General features: G+C 43.7%; 1 protein-coding gene across 11 annotated transcripts in view; it reads left to right on the plus strand.

Annotated features, from left to right (window-relative positions):
• LOC119956020 (serine-rich coiled-coil domain-containing protein 2-like) overlaps positions 1-20,536 on the plus strand; it is a 643,754-nt gene that overhangs the window by 21,860 nt on the left and 601,358 nt on the right. The window contains exons 1-2 of one of the 11 annotated variants that reach the window (XM_038782734.1): positions 13,992-14,006; positions 19,350-19,474. The exons of 8 other annotated variants lie outside the window; for them this stretch is intronic. The gene's annotated coding sequence lies outside the window, so the exon portion shown is untranslated. Of the gene's footprint in view, positions 1-13,966; positions 14,007-19,349; positions 19,475-20,536 lie in introns of those variants that run through there. 2 more of the 11 variants (XM_038782733.1, XM_038782736.1) reach the window with 2 other exon arrangements.

Consider the following 20,536-nt stretch of genomic DNA (forward strand, 5'->3'; position numbering starts at 1 on the left):
TAATGGGATTGAAGGTGGGTAAATCTCCAGGGCCTGATAATCTTCATCCCAGGGTACTTGAGGAAGTGGCCCTAGAAATAGTAGATCCATTGGTCATTTTCCAAAATTCTTTGCACTCTGGAATGGTTTCTACAGATTTGGAGGGTAGTGAATGTAACCTTGCTATTCAAAAAGGGAGGTGGAAAGGAAACCGGGAACTGCAGACCAGTGAGCCTAACGCGTCGGGAAGTTGCTAGAGTCCATTATCAAGGATTTCATAGCACAGTGTTTGAAGTAGTGGTATAATCTGACAAAGTCAGCATGGATTTATGAAAGGGAAATCATGCTTGACAAATCTACTGGAATTCTTTTAAGATGTAACTGGTGGAGTTGATCACGGAGAACCAATGTATGTGGTTTATTTAGAAGGCTCTCAATAAGATCTTGCACAGCAGATTACTATGTAAAGCTAAAAAGCATGGAATTATGGGTAGTGTCTTGAGGCGGTTTCAAAGCTGGTTAGCAGGCAGGAAGTAAAGAGTTGGAATAAATGGGTCTTTGTCTGATTGGTAGGCAGTGACTTGTGGGGTAGAGCAGGGATCTGTGCTCTGAACCCAACTGTTCACATTACATATTAATGATTTGGATAAATATATTATCTTCAGATTTCCAGATATAAAGTTGGGTGGGAGGGTGATCTGTGAGGAGGATGCAGAGATCCTTCAAGAGGATTTGGACAGACTGAGTGAGTGGCCAAATGCATGGCAGATGCAGTACAATGTGGATAAATGTGAGGTTATCTACTTCAGTCGCTAAAAGAGGATGATAGATTATTATTTGAATGGATGTAAATTGAGGGAGGTGGATACTCAGTGAGACCTTGGTGTCCTCGTGCATCAGTCACTAAAAGTAAGCACGCAGGTACAGCAAGCAGTAAAGAGGACAAATGGTGTGTTGGCCTTCATAGTGAGAGGATTTGAGTACAGGAATAGCGATGTTTTATTGCAATTGTTTAGGGTGTTGGTGAGGTCACACCTGGAGTATTGTGTGCCGTTTTGGTGTCCTTATTTGAGAAAGGATGTTCTTGCTGTGGAGGGAGTGTAGCAAAGGTTTAAAAGGCTGATTCCTTGGATGGTGGAACTGGCATATAATGAGAGACTAAAACGGTTAGGATTTTATTTATTGGAGTTTGGAAGAGTGAAAGTAGATCCCATAACTTAGAAAATTCTAGCAGGAAGGGGCAGCACAATGGTGCAGCGGATAGCTCACGGTGCTGAGGTCCCAGGTTCGATCCTGGCCCTGGGTCACTGTCTGTGTGGAGTTTGCACTCCCTGTGTTTGCATGGGTTTCCCACCCATAACCTAAAGATATGCAAGGTAGATGGATTGGCCATGCTAAATTGCCCCCCCTTAAATGGAAAAAATGAATTGGGCAGCCTAAAGTTTAAAAAAAAAAAAAAATTCTAGCAGGATTAGATGGGTAGATTCAGAGCAAATGTTCCCGGTGGTGGGGAGTCCAGAACAAGGGTTCATAGTTTGAGGATATGGTGTAAACCTTTTGGGACTCTGGTGAGAAGAAATTTCTTCCCCCAGAGAGTGATAGAATTCTCTACCACAAAGTACTTGAGACCAAAATGTTGTGCAATTTCAAGATGGAATTAGATACAGCTCTTGGGGTTAAAGGGATATGGGGGAAAGGCAGGATCAGGGCATTGAATTTGATGATCATGAATGGCGGAGCAGGCTTGAAGGGCTGAATGGCCTCTTCTTGGTTCTATTTTCTATGTATGTTCAGTGATGAACTTTGAATACTTGTTTGTAGAGTGTGCAAATGCCAATTGAAAGTTATGCATTTTTGAAGTTTGTGGTTGGCAGCCAGTGCTGCAAACGGAATGCTTTGTCTGCATTTATAAAAAGCAATGTAATTCTAGCTGTACAGACCTGACAATTGAATCTTCCATAATTTACGGCAACAAAAGCAAAGGGTAAGTGAGGCTTATTATCAGTGTTTGCAAAAAATGACATGACATGTGTAATAAGTTCATTGCAGATGTACTCAGTAAACAGAAAAAAAGGTTTAGTCGAGGCTTTTCACAGCATACATTACCAAGGACGTAGTACATGTTTTAAACAGTGTAGATGCTGTTTGATCATAAAGCTAAATTTTGAGCTGGGGTATGCTCTCCATGGCAATGCTTCAGCTGCTGTAGCAGAGTTTGAAATGAAGAATTGTTAGCTTTTAAGTTTGTTCTTAAGAACCCACACTTTGTTTTTTCCTTCTGCTCTGTCATTGGTTTGATCAACTTTTTATTTAGTTTGCTTTTGGCTCCATCTGAGTGAGAGAATTTCAAATCAAAATATTAAAATTAGCCAATTTTAAAATCTACACTCTTGATGTCAAATCTCTACATGGCCTGCCTGGCCTTTCCTTAATTCTGTAAACTATTCCATGCCTCTAAACATTTGAGATCTCTGCACTCTTGTAATTCTGGCCATTTGAGCCTCCTTGACTTTAATCCCTCTGGGATCTCCTCCTTTAACCTCTTCACCTCCTCTTTCAACGTTCAAGACCTCTTTCAATGTTCAAGGCCTTCTTTAAAACCTGCTTCTTTAAATTTTTGAATATCTGCTGTTGTATTGTATGATGAGGTTTGGTGTCAAGTTTTGCTATATAACACCCCTATGTAGAGCCTTCTATCGAAGGTGCTTTGCAAGTTATTGGAACTTTTGAAAATTTGCATTCTGTCTGAGATGCAAGCAAAAGGGCTGAGTAACATTCTGAATATGAAACCAGAATTGTGCTAAGATCTTATTGCTTGACTTGCTCCATTAAACGCGGATTTTGGGCCTAATGTGAACCCTGTTGAAAACTGGCTGTGCCGTAATGACATTGGTTAAAAAGTTGGATTGAGTCTGAAATACAGAGGGAAGGTACCACAGACTTGCCTGTGGAACATCTGTCCAAGCATTTTTCAAATTACAAATTAGGAGCTAAAATTGAATAATTGTGCTATTCTACAGTAAACAGAAATGTTATGCTGAAGCGAAGATGAGAGCTGTTAGCAAACTGTGCTCAATGTCTGTGGTGTGAAGAATTTACAATTGTTTCATTTTTATCAAAATTTTCACTTTGCTCGGTACGATGAGTCCTTTTTAGTTCTGGGAAATGTAAACTTGTAATTAACATCTTGTCCGTTGAGTCCCCGGAGGAAGCGTGGGCCTTTGTGCAGGCTGAAAAGCTGGACTCGAACTAGAGATTGGGGGCTGTGGAAGTTTTTCTATTCATATATCATTGTTTATGCTGTAGCGGGTTATTCTGTTTGTTTCTGTTTTTCTCTTGCTTTCGGATGATGTGGGTTATGGTTTTGTGTTCTAAGGGGGGTACTGGGGTTTGTGGTTGATCTGTGTCTTTGTTTGTATGGAGATGGGAGTGCGGTTTGGGAGCTGCATTGGTGGGGTGGGGCAGTGTGAAAGCGCGGGCTTTTCTCTGGTTTCCCGCGCTGCGCGACGAGGGGGTGGAGCTGGTGGCGAGGGGCATGGTTATTAGACCGGGTTTCCCGCGCTGAAGTGGTGCCCAGGAGCTGATGCAGGGGAGGAGGGGGGACCTCATATTGGGAGGGGTCGGAGTTAGAGCGGGAGCTGCTGGGGTCAGCAGAAGTCAGCTGGCTCACGGGAGTACAGTGGAGGGAGAGTCGCGGTTAGGAGGGGTCCTAGCCTTTTGGGGGGGGGGGGGAAGAGTTTTTTGAACAGGCTCCGATTTCCAAGGGTGCAGGAGGAGCAGGTGGAGGGACTGGGGGCGCCGATCGAGTTGGAGGAGCTGGTCAGTGGGATTGGCCACATGCAGTCGGGGAAGGCGCCGGGACCAGATGGGTTCCCGGTTGAATTTTATAAGAAATATGCGGACCTGCTGGGCCCCCGGTTGGTTAGGACCTTCAACGAGGCATGGAAGGGGGGTGTTCTGCCCCCGACGATGTCTCGGGCGCTAATCTGCCTGATCCTGAAGCGTGATAAGGACCCCTTGCAGTGCGGATCATACAGGCCGATTTCACTGCTGAATGTAGACGCCAAGTTGCTGGCGAAGATCTTGGCCACTAGAATAGAGGACTGGGTGCCGGGGGTGGTACATGAAGATCAGACGGGTTTTGTGAAGGGGAGGCAGCTGAACACTAAAGTGCGAAGGCTGCTAAATGTGATAATGATGCCGGCAGCAGAAGGAGAGGCGGAGATTGTGGTGGCATTGGATGCGGAGAAGGCCTTTGACAGGGTTGAGTGGGGGTACTTGTGGGAGGTGCTGGAGAGGTTCGGGTTTGGGGTGGGGTTTATTAAATGGGTGAGGTTGCTGTGCGAGGCCCCGATGGCGAGTGTAGTGACAAATGGGAGGAGGATGAGTACTTCAGGCTCCACTGTGGGACGAGGCAGGGGTGCCCCTGTCCCCCTTGGTTTTTGCGCTGGCAATTGAGCCTCTTGCCATGGCTCTCAGGGAGTCGAGGAGGTGGAGGGGTTTGGTGCGAGGTGGGGAGGAGCACCGAGTGTCGCTGTATGCGGACGATTTGCTGTTGTATGTAGCAGACCCGGTGGGGGGAATGTCGGAGGTGATGGAGATTCTTGCTGAGTTCGGGAGTTTCTCGGGATATAAATTGAACCTGGGCAAAAGTGAGCTGTTTGTCGTACACCCGGGAGATCAGGAGGAGGGGATTGGTAGGCTCCCGCTAAAGAGGGCAGTGAGGAGTTTTAGGTACCTGCGGGTTCAGGTGGCTAGGAGCTGGGGGACTCTGTACAAGCTCAATTTTACTAGGTTGGTGGAGCAGATGGAGGAGGAATTTAAAAGGTGGGACATGCTGCCGTTGTCGTTGGCGGGTAGAGTACAGTCCGTTAAAATGACGGTGGTCCCGAGGTTTTTGTTTTTGTTTCAGTGCCTCTCCATTTTCGTTCCGAGGGCCTTTTTTAGGAGGGTGAACAGCAGCATTCTGGGATTTGTTTGGCCGCACGGGACTCCGAGGGTAAGGAGGATCTTTTTGGAGCGGGGTAGGGTTAGAGGGGGGGCTGGCGCTGCCCAACCTCTCTGGGTACTATTGGGTGGCTAACGTCTCGTTGGTACGTAAGTGGGTAATGGATGGGGAGGGGGCAGCATGGAAACGGATGGAGATGGCGTCCTGTGGAGGCATGAGCCTGAAGGCACTGGTAACGGCACCGCTGCCGCTCCCTCCAACGAGGTACACTACGAGCCCGGTGGTCGCGGCCACCCTCAAAATTTGGGGGCAGTGGAGGTGACACGGGGGAAGTGGGGGGCTCGGTGGAGGCCCCGCTGCGGGGGAACCACCGGTTTCTCCCAGGGAACATGGATGGCGGGTTCCTGGAGTGGCACAGGGCGGGCATTAGGAAGTTGGGAGACCTGTTTATTGACGGGACGTTTGCGAGCCTTGGTGAACTGGAGGAGATGTTTGAGCTCCCCCCGGGGAATATGTTCAGGTATCTTCAGGTCAAGGCGTTTGCTAGGTGACAGGTGGAGGGGTTCCCTTTGCTGCCCCTGTGGGGGGTAAGGGATATGGTGCTTTCGGGGGTGTGGGTCGGGGATGGGAAGGTGTCTGACATCTACCAGGTAATGCAGGAGGTGGGGGAGGCGTCGGTAGAGGAGCTGAAGGCTAAGTGGGAGGTGGAGCTGGGGGAGCAGATTGAGGAGGGGACATGGGCGGACGCCCTGGAGAGGGTGAACGCCTCCTCTTCATGTGCGAGGCTTAGTCTCATCCAGTTCAAGGTGCTGCACCGGGCCCACGTGTCCGGATCTAGGATGAGTATGTTCTTTGGGGGCGAAGAAAGGTGCGTCAGGTGTTTGGGGAGTCCAGCGAACCATGCCCATATGTTCTGGGCATGCCCAGCACTGGAGGAGTTCTGGAAGGGGGTGGCGAGGACGGTGTCGAGGGTGGTGGGATCCAGGGTCAAGCCAGGCTGGGGACTCGCGATATTTGGGGTTGGGGTGGAGCCAGGAGTGCAGGAGGTGAAAGAGGCCGATGTTTTGGCCTTTGCGTCCCTAGTAGCCCGGCGGAGGATCTTGCTGCAGTGGAAAGATGCGAGACCTCCGAGTGTGGAGACCTGGATTAATGACATGGCGGATTCATTAAGTTGGAAAGGGTCAGGTACGCCCTGAGGGGGTCGGTACAAGGGTTCTTTAGGAGGTGGCAGCCTTTCCTCGACCTTCTGGCTCAACGATAATGTACTAGGCGAGCAGCAGCAGTAACCCGGGGGGGAGGGGGGGGTTTGTAGGAGGATAGTGTTTAAGTTAATTTGCTTATTGTTAATTTATTTTGATGTTTATTGGGGGAGGGAGGGGGGGGGGGGGGGGGCGGGGGGGTTTGTTATATGCTTTGTTACGGGTGCCGGGGGGTGGTGTTATTGTTATTATTGTTTTGTTATATATTTTTCAAAAAATTCCAATAAAAATTATTTAAAAAAACAAAACATCTTGTCAGCTTTGTTTACCAGTAGTTGGTGATAATGTGACACTGAATCAGAAAGCTAGGGTTTAAAGCCTCACTCCAGTATTTGTACACTTGGAGCTGGAGGGGGCCATTCTGTCCTGTGTTTGTTCTGCAATTTGAATGGATCATAACTTCTATTCTACATCCCTTTAGGCCATGAACTAATAATTTATCAATTTCTGCTTCAAAATTTTAAATTGAAGTGCAGCCTCATCAACCTTTTTGAGGGAGTGAGTTATAGATTTCCAAAACCTTTTGCCACTCTGGAATGACAATTCTAATTTTAAGATGCCTTCACCAAAGGAAATAGTTTTCATCTTTTAAAAATCCTCAAACAGGTAATTCCTCAACCTTCTAACCTTGAGGGATTACAATGTAGGTTTATGTGACCTGCCCTTGTAATTTAACCCGTTAACCCTCTGCATCATTTTTGTGAATCTGTGGTGTACCGCCTCTATGTTGCCTAAACATTTCCACCCAAAGCTGAAGGCAGTACTCCAGATGGCATCTGACCAAGGCTCTCTACAGTTGAAGCCTCACTTCCTGACTTCTTTTGAATCCTCAATGCCAACACTCCATTGGCCTTTTATAATTTTTGTAGGGCTGGGTTGGTCACTGATTCAAATGAAAAACAAATTCAAAACAATGTCTGACATGAATTGATTCATGAGCTGGAATTTCATGGAAATAAATGAAACTTGGACTGTTGTCTTCTTTGACATTGATGATGCTGCTCTTGACCTGACTAGCTATTGTCTAGGCTTTTGTTGTATTGTCAGTCACTTTTGTACTAGCATATATATCAAAACCATAAATAGCTGACAGATTTTTAAAAATGCATTCAAGGGATGTGGATGTGATTGACGAGGCCAGCATTTATTGCCCATTCCACATAGTCATTGAGGAAGTGGTGATGAGCTGTCTTCTTGAACTGTTGTAGTCCATGTGGTTCAGGTACCCTCAACAGTGCTTTTTGGGAGGGAGTTCCAGGATTTTGACTCTGTGATAGTGAACATCGAACATAGAACAGCACAGAACAGGCCCTTCGGCCCTCAATGTTGTGCCGAGCCATGATCACCCTACTCAAACCCACGTATCCACCCTATACCCGTAACCCAACAACCCCCCCCCCTTAACCTTACTTTTATTAGGACACTACGGGCAATTTAGCATGGCCAATCCACCTAACCCGCACATCTTTGGACTGTGGGAGGAAACCGGAGCACCCGGAGGAAACCCACGCACACAGGGGGAGGACGTGCAGACTTCACACGGACAGTGACCCAGCCGGGAATCGAACCTGGGACCCTGGAGCTGTGAAGCATTTATGCTAACCACCATGCTACCCTGCTGCCCCATGCTACCCTGCTGCCCCAAGGAAGGAACGTCAATTTTTATATTTCTAAGTCAGGGTGGTGAGTGACTTGGAGGGAAACGTCCAGGTGGGGTTCCCATCTATCTGCTGCCATTGTCCTTCTAGATCAGTGTTTTTCAAACTTCTTTTCCCTATGACCACTTTTGCCAACCTTCGCGACACGCCAATTTCGCTTCCCTTTAATGGGAAAGAGGAGCATGTTTGGTCCTCACGATCTCTGGTTCAGAGGAGGAGAGGGAAATGCGCATATCAGGTGCAGAGTTCAGCCAGTTCCTTTGTGCTGTCTTCATCTTTATGAAAATGGAAAATCCAACCTCTGACTTGAAGGTCGTCATGAAGGACAATGGCAGCAATATGCGTGTTTCACTCAGCACTGGATACTCTTGGGAGATGCTACACCAGAATGCTGACAGCCTCATGGACTTCTGGGGTGTTTTTAATACAGGTTAGCTGCAGCAGTGTAGTATTTTAAGACCATAAGACATAGGAGCAGAATTGGGCCACTCTGCCCATTGATCTGCTCCGCCATTCAATCATGGCTGATATTTTTCTTATCCCCATTCTCCTACCTTCTCCCCATAACCCCTGATCCCCTTATTAATCAAAAACCTATCTATCTCTGTCTTAAAGACACTCAGTGATTTGGCCTCCACAGCCTTCTGCGGCAAAGAGTTCCACAGATTCACCACCCTCTGGCTGAAGAAATTCCTCCTCATCTCTGTTTTAAAGGATCATCCCTTCAGTCTGAGGCTCGGGTTCTAGTTTTTCCTACAAGTGGAAACATCGTCTCCACAACCACTCTATCCAGGCCACCCAGCTGTAAGTTTCAATAAGATCACCCCTCAACTCCACTGAATACAGACCGAGTCCTCAACCATTCCTCATATGACAAGCTCTTCATTCCAGCGATCATTCTTGTGAACCTCCTCTGGGCCCTTTCCTAGGTCAGAACATCTTATCTTAGATAGGGGCCCAAAACTGCCCACAATACTCCAAATGGGGTCTGACCTGAGCCTTATACAGCCTCAGAAGTACATCCCTGGTCTTGTATTCTAGCCCTCTTGACATGAATGCTAACATTGCAATTCCCTTCCTAACTGCCGACTGAACCTGCACGTTAACCTTAAGAGAATCGTGAACCAGGACTCCCAAGACCCTTTGTGCTTCTGATTTCCTAAGCATTTCCCCATTTAGAAAATAGTCTATGCCTCCATTCCTCCTTCCAAAGTGCATAACCTCACACTGTTCCATATTATATTTCATTTGCCATTTCTTTGCCCACTCTCTCCTAGCTTGTCCAAATCATTCTGCAGCCCCCTTGCTTCCTCCATACTATCTACCCCTCTGCAGATCATTGTATCATCTGCAAACTCAGCAACAGTGCCTTCAGTTCCTTCTTCCAGATCATTAATGGATATTGTGAAAAGTTGTGGTCCCAGCACAGACCCAAGAGGCACACCGCTAGTCACTTGGCTGCCACCCTGGAAAAGACCCCTTTATCCCCACTCTCTGCCTTCTGCCAGTCAACCAATCCTCTATCCATGCCAGGATCTTACCCTTTACACCATGGACACTTAACTTATTCAACAGTCTCCTATGTGGCACTCAGAAGCCTTCTGGAATTCTAAATAAATCACATCCGCAGGTTCTCCTTTGTCTAACTTCCTCTTTACCTCCTCAAAGAACTCTAACAAATTTGTCAGACACGACCTCCCTTTAACAAAGCTGACTCGGTCCTATTTTATCATGCACTTCTACGTACTCCGCAATCTCCTCTTTAATAATGGACTGTAAAATCTTACCAATGACCGAAGTCAGGCTAACCGGCCTATGATTTACTGTCTTCTGCCTTCCTCTCTTAAACAGCAGTGTTACATTAGCCAATTTCCAATCCTCTGGGACCCTTCCTGCCTCCAATGATTCCTGAAAGATCACCACCAATGCCTCCACAATCTCCTCAGCTAACTCTTTTCGAACCCTGGGGTGCAGTCCATTTGGTCCAGGTTGATTTATCCACCTTCAGATCTTTCAGTTCCAAAATCCTCCCACTATTCACCAAATTACCACACTCCTGCAAATTACAAGCTTTCAAACCTCACTCATTCAGGCTGTCTCTGCTTCACGTGCGCAAAGCTTACTGTGTGTGCGCTTTATGCCTCTCTCTTAGAACCCAGCTAAATTGAGTTGACCCTCATTAGTTAAGTTTCAAACAGAAGAATGCAGTTACACCTTTGCCTCTAATCAGGCTTCAGCTGATTGACAAATAACTGGTGGGGGCAGCTCCAGCTAACTAGTCCACTTAACTTCTAACTTCTAAACAGGAAAATTAAATCCACTTTCAAAATTGTACTTCCCGGCATATAACACACATGGGCTTTGCACTTTTATTTGCATTGGCACAATTGACAAAACCATACATCCAGAAATCATTTTTATACTGCTTTGTTCCTAAGTTAAGTTTCTTTGTAGGCTGAGCTCCAGGAGCCCTGAAGCTCGGTACAGAGCTGGCACTGGCACTGGTCTGTCCTGGACTCCTAAATAGCTCTCTCCAGCAGGTTCTGATGTGAGATCCTGTCCAATGGGTAACCTGCCTAGAGTCTCTAGCTGTCTCTTACTTTTGAGAAAATCATTAATCCTCACATTTCACTTGCCTTGCTTGCCAGTAGCTGGAAAATGGAAGGGACACTGCTCTGTGATTTGGTGGCAAATGCAAGTACCTGGAGGGTTTTTGTACAGGGTGTGTGATTTGTTCTCTGCTGCCGCCTCTGGCCAGAAGATGCCACACAGTCTCCTTTAATTCCATTTAAAAGGTTGCAGCGGCCGCCTTTCTCAATGTAGAAGCCGATAGCGGCTGTTGGGCGCTTCTCCTGTGATTGGGACCAACTCAGGAATGTGCGACCAATTGCTCCACAACCCTCTTGAGACCTGCTGGGTCGCTGTTCGAGATGCCCCTTGTCTTTCAAGGCCCACTGAAACAAGAAAGCTATGGTAGCACTTGAATGTAGATCCGAGTGCTGTACTACTGTCAGAAATGCTGACTTTCCCCATGAGGCTTTTAAATCGACTCCTATCTACCCCTCGTTGAATGTAAAAGATCCCCTGGCAGAGTTTAAAGAACAATCGGAAGCATACAATCTCTCAAAAAACAGCGTCTTTTTTTATTAGCTCTTAAAAATATACTTAAATTTGCTGTGAAGCTGTACAAGATTGTTTATGAACTATCACACTATATAGTGCATACAGATACAATTTTGTTTATTCGCTCTGAATTGCAACATGTACCTTTAATGAAACTGCAGTTGCAAGCTGTCAAAACTCCTAGTTACAATTCCAATTTTGACACTTTTTAGCCTTTTTATCTTTTTCCATATCTATGTTTCAGCAAACCATTTTCTACAGCTATAGATCTAATGATGACATCCTTGCTCCTGGCTGCATTCTGCTGCTATTTGACTGGTAGTTTCCTGGAATTTTCTTCTTTGCATATTGGCACCTCAGTTACTTGTGTATCAGGAAAGGGATGAACCTTTTGACACACCTGTATGTGTAAAATGAGCTGCAAATTTATTATATATCCAAGCAGATTTAAAGCTGCATTTTATGAAATAACTTTCTTTGAAACTAGTATTTACCCATTCATCTATTTTGAATTCTTCAAATATGGGTGAAGCTTACAACGAGATATATGAAGGAGAAAAATAACAAATACTGGAAATCTGGAACAAAAATTAAAATTACTTAATCCACAGCAGGGCTAATCCCATATGTAAAGAGGAAACATGTGTAACTTTTCACTGTAGGTTGGTCATTCATCAAAGCTTTAAAACTCTGTATAAATGAGATGCAATCACGTAGACTTTTCCGGATCGTTTGAATTGTGGTTAGTGTGCCAAATTGACCTGAGAAATTTCACATTTGGGTCAGAAGTTGTGAATTTAATCCTCCTACTAGGTTCTGACTATGTTATCTGCCCCAGCATTCCAGCTCTCAGCTGCATCACTGTCAAAGCATCCTTTGGAAGAAATATTAACTTATTCAGGTGGATGTCAAAGATGCCAAGCAGATGAGGGAGTTGTGGTATCCTGAGCAACAGTGCTCTGATCGTCTCATAGTTTCCTGGAACATTGCTTGCACAAAATGACTTATGTTTGCATGTTTAGCAGGTGATGCATTCCAAAAGACACTGATAGCATTTTGATATTGTGACAAATGTGCTCTACAATTGCAAGTCTCTCTTTTGTTATGGGGCCTGGACCAGAACCCTGATATTTTCTTTCCTGGTGGGATTCTGGATGAGAACCCAACTTTTTACTTTTGTGAGGAAATGTTACTGCTCCAGTGACTTTTATGGTGAAACAAACTTTTAATTAAACACAATAGCAACAAAGAAATAGCTTTCAGTTAATAATTACCACTTCTTAACTTGCTTCCTGAAACCTGCCTCTACATTCCAATTAAGCAATCCCAAATATTTTAAATACCGCTCGTTTATATTGGTACAAAGCCTTTTGGAGAGAGAGAGAGAGAGTCCTTTTAAGGGCAAACTGAACCATGTTGTCCAGCTTGGTGTTCCAGAAGCAACTGACAAACCTGGCCCCTCCCATTAACAATGCCACCTGCAATCCACCACATCCTAGTGTCTAGTTGTGAAAGGTTACACTGCCCCGGCATTGATTTAAAATCAATGATACACTCCCTTTGTAATCGTAGCAAAAACACCAAATACAAACTTTAAAATAAGAGCATTTCTCACATCCGTCACATTTTACATGAAGGTCACCTATTGCCATTTGATTTTAAAACTTACAACTGACTTGTTTTCTATTTGTTTCCTGGGCCCAGTCTAATTTTGTGTACTTATTCAAGTTAGCTATTGCAGAAGATTGAATAAAATGTGAACATTTTTTTGTTTGCACCGAAGACATTCTGAAATGTGAAAAAAATGTGTTTTGTGCCCCAGCTAACAAGTGATAGGATGTTGATTCGGATTTACAGTTTGCTGACATAACAGTTTGATTATCCTTAAGGAGGGATAGACTTACACGAGAAGTACTTCAGAGAAGGTTCTTGAGGCTGATTCCTGGGATGAAGAGATTCTCTTAAGAGGCAGGGTTGGGGTCAGATTCACTGGAGTTTGGAAGATGATCTTACTGAAACATATAAGACTGAGGGGGTTTGACAGGGTGTCTGCTGTGACTGTGTTTCCTCTTGTAGGGAATATAGAACAAGGATGCACAGTTTTTAAAATAAGGGTTCACCCATTTATAATGGATATGAGGAGGAATGTTTTCTTGGAGGGCGTTGGTCTATGTATTCTCTTCCACAGAGAGCAATGGATGCTGGGTCATTATCGAACTCAACTCTTTCATGTTCAGAATTTTGATCTAAAAGGGAGTCGAATGTTCTGGGGACTTGCAGAAATGTGGAGTTAAGGCCACAATCAGTTCAGCCATGATCTTGTTGAATAGTGGAGCAGGCCTAATGGGCTGAATGGTCGACTCCCATTTCTTATGATCTTTCGATCTTATTCTCGAATCGATGTGGAAAGCAGCCAGCAGGTATTGCACACATCATAGTGACTGTTTCGGTTGTAACCTTGCTGGTCTGAGACTCCTTTGGGACCTAAAAGAGGATGAATATGTTTCTGTTAAACTACAGTAAAAAAAAATCATAATTGGGTTTTGGTATACGCAGTCGGAAATTCCAATATTTTAGCTAAATTTTGCATAATTTGCTAGTTTCCTATCTTAAGAAATAGAAACTTGCGGTAAATCCAATATCTTTGGTTGCAAGAGTGAAGTTTAGTAACTTAGAAATTCTATTGGAACTCAGAGAGCAGCTTTTTATTTTTGACTGCTTTGACGTATAGAATATGCCTCTTTTATGTTGGTGTTTGGCCTTTTGGTAGGTGCAGTGAGGTGAGCATGATAATATTGGTAACATTTGAAGCACGTTGAAGAAAATAGATAATTGAAGTGTACTGTTCCATGTACTTGTGTCACAATGCATGTGTGTCACAATGAATGTGTGTCACAGTGCATTATCTCCACTTAGACTATTGAATTGCAAGTTCTTTTGGGAGAACATCACTAGTTTGTTGCTTTCTGTTTGAACTCTTCTGTAAATTGTTAGTTCAACAATTTAGAGTAGCTTACAGCCCAAGAGCCTCATTATTAGGTAGGTAGAAAGAGTTGAGTTGCAGTTTAGAGATTTCTTTCAATCTAGATTCATTTCTCATCGAATAAAGACAACTCTTAACTCCACGAATTGGAGAAACTATCGTCCTTTCTCTCAAACTTTCCTAACTCTTCAAAGTCTGTGTCTTTTTGCTCCCCAAATCTATACCCATCTTTCCCTGTACTCCTTGTTTAAATCCCTTCAATCCGGAATTTGGCTCTACCACAGTAGCAAAGCAGCTCCAATCAAATTTATAAATGGCAGTTTGTGTTGTGACAAAGATGAACAATCGTTCCTCGTCCTACTCAGCTGTTTATAGCCTTTTACCAGTTTGGCCACAACATCCTTTATAAATTAGAGTCCCCAATTCTTTTTATTCAATTAATGAGCGATTTAGTGTGGCCAATCCACCTACCCTGCACATCATTTTGGTTTGTGGGGGCGAGACTCTCAGACATGGAGAGAACGTGCAAACTCCATAAGGATAGTAACCCGGGGCCGGGATCAAACCCAGGTCCTCGGTGGCGTGAGGCAGCAGTGCTAACCACTGCAGCATCATGCTGCCCCAACTCCTCCAACAATTCTTCTGCTCAGATGGGTGGGACTGCTCTCAACTAGTTCCATTCTTCTCTATATAATCTTTTGCAGAGAATTAATTGCAATGGCATCTTTCCCTGCTCTGGCAGTGTGCCTCTATTGTCCTCCCAGGACCTATTCTTGGCTCCCTCCTGTTCCCATCCATATGCTGCATCTCAGTGACATAATCTAAAGACTGTTAATTTTCACCTACACAGCAGAATCCAACCATTGTCTTTTGGTGTCTGTCACAAACTCCATTCCTGAACCTCTGACTCCATCCCACTATCTGGAAACTGTTCGCAATCATAATAGTGTCTTAATTGGCCCTGAGAAGATCTTCTGACCTCCGATTCACACCATCACTAAGACTGCCTATTTCTACTACCATAATATCATTTAACTTTGTCCCTGTCTTAATCCTTTTTCTGCTGCAACCATCGACCGTGCTGTTACCTTTCAGACTTGATCATTCCAATGTACTACTGGCAGCCTCCCATGTTCTAACTTCATTAACCAAAACTCATGTCTATGACTGAATTTCTTTGAAATTGTCTGTTTGTAACCCATCGCTTACAACAAAAACTACCATAGCGAATACAGTTGGTATGAATGCTCAGATTTAAGATGCGTCTTTCATTCTTAGTCTGGTAATGTGTGTTATATAATATATATATTGTCAGTGTGCCCACAGCTTTCCTTAAAGCAGATGGTGTTGTTTGCAAATAGTAATTAAGTATCAGTTACTGCATAAAGTAATATAAAGCAATTAATTGTTTTTAAATATTGCCTTAATGTTTACAGCTATTTTTTGATGCAGGAATGTGTTATGTTCTTTTGAACTTGACATCTGTGCATGGGTTTTTTTCTTTTGCTTTGAAATTTTGTACAGCTTTCATCGTGTTCTGGAAGAGTTCAAAATCATGATGCCTTGAAGCATTTTTTGCCTGTCTTGGGTTAGAAGATGAAAAACATTGCCGTTAAAACTTGTTAGACAGCCTTGATTCCATGTCACTCACTCCGTGCAAAGCATTCAATGTGGTGGCATGAGAGGTTTGCGAGTTCATGCATTCAATTAACCTGTTCACCAAGCAACATCTGTGAAAGGTGATCAGCCTCATTCAACCAATAAATTACATAGAGCATAAGAACTAGGAGCAGGAGTAGGCAGTTCAGTCCCTTGAGCCTGCTCCGCCAATCAATACGACAATGGCTGATCACTTCTCAGCCTCAACTCCACTTCCTGGTTGATCTCCTCTCCGCCTCAACTCCACTTCCTGCCTATTCTCCATAACCCTTCAACCCATTACTAATTTAAAAATGTGTCTATCTTCTCAAATTTACTCAAGGTTCTGGCATCCACCGCACTCTGGGGTAGTGAATTCCACAGATACCCAACTCTTTTGAGAGAAGTAATTTGTCCTAATCTCTGTTTTAAATCTGCTACCCCTTATCATAAAACAATACCCTCTCATTCTAGATTGCCCCACAAGATGAAGCATCCACTGTCAATATCTTTTATCATCTTGTAGACCTCAATTAGACCTTCTCATTCTTCTAAACTCAGGAGAGTATAGGCCGAAACTGCTCAATCTCACTTCATAAAACAATCCCCTCATCTCTGGAATCATTCTAGTGAACCTCCTCTGAACTGCCTCTTAAGGCAACTACATCCCTCCTTAAATAAGGGAACCACAACTTTACACCATACTCCAGGTGCAGTCTCACCAACGCTTTTTACAATTGCAGCAACACTTCTCTACTGGAATAAATTCCATTTGCCTTCCTTATTAACGTGTATCTGCATGCTAGTTTTCTGCGATTCGTGCACAAGGACACCCAGATCCCTCTGCAGAAGCTAACAACATGGAGACTTTGCTACCTCTGAATCATCCAATCTGACTATGAATTCACTATGTATACACAAGTTGCTGCCCAGACTTGTGAAAGAGTTGGTCTCTGCCTCATGCCTCCTTAATCTCAACCCCACGTACTTCTAAAATGAAAAATGCCCTGCAGGACTGCAATGTAACTTTTTAAAGTTTCTATTCCATGGCACTCCATTGTAAAACAGATTAAATTATGCAACATTATTGACAACTGCCAAGTGAAACCAATGTTTCTTGAAACATAATTATTTAATTACCTATGAACAGCTGTTAGAATACTTTATCTGCACTGCCATGAATATTGCTATTGTGAAAGTGACACTATGACAATTGCAGAGCATTGTGTTAAACGTGAATGCTACATTAACTTACTATACCTAATATCAAATAGCATTGCAGTTTGCTTTATCGTGAAACAAACATTAAACAATGCTGAGAAGCAAAATTGTTAAAATGAGATTCAACTTGGGAGGCATCCTTCCTGCGCTGTTGGGGCTCAATGGTCACAAATTGTGCTTGGATAAAGTATGAACCTTTTCTAAAGTAATTAAACTTCTACAAACAGGAATAATTTCGTGCTATGCAACTTTCCGAACTTCTGACTCCACCTGTTTTTGCCTTGCAGCCACACTTGGTTACCATTGACAATAAGCTAGCTTTCAATTAAAAAAAAATCTTACATCTCCGCCTTGCTTACACTTGCGAATGCGCCAACATCTACACAGGATTTTACTGGTTGTTTCAAATAACTGTGATAAAAGTAATTCTGAATCTGGAACTCATTAGTTACTGTCTGTCTGCAGCTGGTTGTTCCCAGTTTCACTGTAAACCTGTAACGTGTATTGACACTTGGAAAATCTCCAATAGAAATCAAGTTAAATATTGGAAACTCTTTAGAACAAAGAAAGTTACAACACAGGAGCAGGCCCTTCGCCCCACCAAGCCTGCACTGATCCAGATTCCTTATTTAGACCGAACACTGCTTGCCCAAACAATCTGTATCCCTCCATTCCCCGTCCGTCCATGTGTCTACATCTTAAATGTTGCTATCGTGCCTGCCTCCACCACTTCCACTGGTAGTGCGTTCCAGGCATTCACCACCCTCTGCATGAAAAACATTTCCTGCACATCTCCCCTAAACGTTCCCCCTGTGCCCGCTTGTAAATGAGTCTTCCGCCCTGGGGGAAAAAAACTTCTGACTATTCACCATGTCTATAATTTTGTAGACCTCAATCTGGTCTCCCTTCAACCTCCGTCTTTCCAACAAAAACAATCGAGTTTATTTAACCTCTCCTCATAGCTAACACCCCTCCAGACCAGGCAGCATCCTGGTAAACCCAGCACTGATCGTTGTGGAACACCACGAGTTACAGATTTCCATTCTGAAAAGCTCCCTTCCACGTCTACTGTCTCTTGTTGCCAAGCTACTTCTTTATCCATCTCGCTCGCACACCCCGAATCCTATGCGACTTTACCTTTTATACCAGTCTGCGCGAGTACCTCAGTTTCACATAAAATGTCTTTAGGATGGAGAAATTGCCTATTTTGGTGTAGTAGGTGAATCCAGTCACATGCCCTCATCATCAATTTATTGTGAATTTTTTTCAAGGCTGAAGTTTATCCTGGTTCTTCAAACAGTTGACGATGGCAACTCACCCAAGTTAACGTTCCATCCTATTTGATGTCATAATCATTCTCTGCTGAAATGTCATGTTTATTTAGGTTTGTAAAAAAGCTGTCAATGGGGAATGAAAGTCGGAGAAGATGATGATGAGGTACATGTTGGCACTTTTTAAAAAGGGGTTTTGGTGACAGTGGATTGTTGGGAATTACTGTTTAAAGACCAAAATCTTCCAAAGTTCCCTCAATTCATGAACCACTCCTTTAGATTGGAAAACTTTGCCTGTTATTTCGGGTGAGAGGAAAATGGGAGAATTCTAAACTAGTTAGCCAAACATTTTACAAGCGTCTGTAATTGAGAGCAGGGAGGCAGTAGCGTAGTGGTATTATCACTGGGCTAGTAATTGAGCGTCCCAGGGTAATGTTGTGGGGACACGGGTTTGAATCCCACATTGGCAGATGGTGAAATTTGAATCCAATAAAAATCTTGAATTGAAAGTGTATTGATGTCCATGAAACCATAGACAATTTTCATAAAAGCCCATTGGGTTCACTAATGTGCTTCAAGAAAGGGAATCTGCCTACACGTGGCTCCAGACCTACAGCAATGTGATTGACTCTTAAATGCCCTCTGAAAATTGCTTAGAAAACCACTCGGGTGAAGGGCAATTGGAAATGGGCAATAAATGCTGGACCAGGCTGCGACACCCACGTCCCTTGCATGAAAAAAAGAGGGACTGAACATCTTGGAAATTTTTCAGCTAAAAGGGGCTGGTTGAGCACAGGGCTAAATAGCTGGCTTTCAGAGCAGACCAAAGCAGCCCAACAGCGCGGGTTCAATTCCCGTACCAGCCTCCCTGAACAGGCGCCGGAATGTGGCGACTAGGGGCTTTTCACTGTAACTTCATTTGAAGCTTACTTGTGACAATAAGCGATTTTCATTTTGTGTCATTTCTCATTTCATTTTCAAAAGGTAGGTTTTGACTGACCAGATTAAAGTGGTTTTTGGAACAGATGATAAAGTAGTGGATAGTGGAGTGCCTGTGGATTTACTCATAGACTTCCAGAAAGGCATCTGACAGTGTGGTTGTAACCAATTGTGTCCTGCAAGGATCAGTGTTGATGGATCAACCGGTCACCATATTTATGAATAACTTAGATGATGGGATAGAAAACCATGTATCCTAATTTGTCGATGTCAGCGAGACTTAGGCACACATACATCGATCATTATCATGATTATTATCATTAAAATCAGGCACAGAACGTCATCAAAAAGACTCTTGAAATGCTGACCTTTATATCTGGAAGAATGGAATACAAGGAGGTAGACGTTCATGCTGCAGCTTTACAAAGCCCCAGTTAGACAACACCTGAAGTATTGTGAGTAGTTCTAGAGTTTTTTTTTATTGATAACTAAACCTTGCAAAAATGAATTGCAGTATTTTAATACATCACAAATGTTATCTCCCACATTATACTGCAGTTTATTTTGTACCATTGTGCTATTGACAGAATTTCATTATAGATCAGGAAGGATATATTAGCCTTGGAGGGAGTGCCGTATGATATCTGATGCCGTATGATATCTGATGCCGTATGATATCTGATGCCGTATGATATCTGATGCCGTATGATATCTGATGCCGTATGATACCTGCATTCCCGGAGGATAAATAATGAGAGACTTTACAAGCTAGAGATGTATTCGCTGAAATTTAGAAAGTTGGTCAAAGATTTAATATTGAGGGGAACAGAGTAGAGTTTGGGCAGCACAAGTGGATAGCACTGTGGCTTCACAGCGCCAGGTTCTATTCCCCGCTGGGTCACTGTGCGGAGTTTGCACGTTCTCCCTGTGTCTGCGTGGGTTTCCTCCGGGTGCTCAGGTTTTCTCCCACAGTCCAAAGACATGCAGGTTGGGTAGATTGGCCGTGGTAAAATAACCCTTAGTGACCAAAAAGGGTAGGACGGGTTATTGGGTTACAGGAATAGGGTGGAAGTGAGGGCTTAAGTGGGTCAGTGCAGACTCAATGGGCCGAATGGCCTCCTTCTGCATTGTATGTTCTATGTTCCAGTAAATAGAGGGAAAGTATTTCCGCTGGTTGGAAAGTCTAGCACATGGTGTAGCAAAAGGTTAAAGTGGTAAAAGATACAGCCAGACTTTTCAAGAAAATCACTACACACCCATTCCGCTAAAGGCAAATGATGTTTTATTTAAAATTTACAGTTAATCCATCAGAACTAATAAGGGATATGGGCAAAAACAGGATTTGGGTCACAGATCTCATTGAATGACAGAACAGGCTTGGGGAACGAAATAACTGCCCCCTGTTCATGTGTTTCTAAATGTAATACGTAGACCTGCCACCATTGAAATAGGATTGAAAATATTGAATATAAATTTAATACCAATACCAATGTAAAATCTAAATTTATATGATACAA

Source organism: Scyliorhinus canicula, chromosome 22 (assembly GCF_902713615.1).
Source record: "Scyliorhinus canicula chromosome 22, sScyCan1.1, whole genome shotgun sequence".
Classification (NCBI taxonomy): Eukaryota; Metazoa; Chordata; class Chondrichthyes; order Carcharhiniformes; family Scyliorhinidae; genus Scyliorhinus; species Scyliorhinus canicula.